Source organism: Penaeus monodon, chromosome 33 (genome assembly GCF_015228065.2).
Source record: "Penaeus monodon isolate SGIC_2016 chromosome 33, NSTDA_Pmon_1, whole genome shotgun sequence".
NCBI lineage: Eukaryota > Metazoa > Arthropoda > Malacostraca > Decapoda > Penaeidae > Penaeus > Penaeus monodon.
The window spans coordinates 21,810,081-21,810,385 of NC_051418.1; positions in this window are offsets into that span (position 1 = coordinate 21,810,081).

Below are 305 nucleotides of genomic sequence, written 5' to 3' on the forward strand. Positions count from 1 at the left end.
GCAATAATACAATCCTGGTTGATTTATTGATAATAAAATATAGTATTTGCTCGTGTTGGTTACCCTGAACTTGAGAGCGCTTATAAATATGACAGTTGTAAATGAAAGTTGACATTCCAGTTGTCGGGTTTGATACTGTAAATCGTTATTACACAACTAGGCGTACCAACTGCAGCGCGCGGGATGCATCAGGCGTGCCAGCCATACCCCTTGCCCGGGCAGTTTAATAACACCGTTTGCAAGTGCGCACCCTTCCCAGGGGACTGAATTGTGGGGCCTGCACCAACGTTTTAATTATGCGGCCG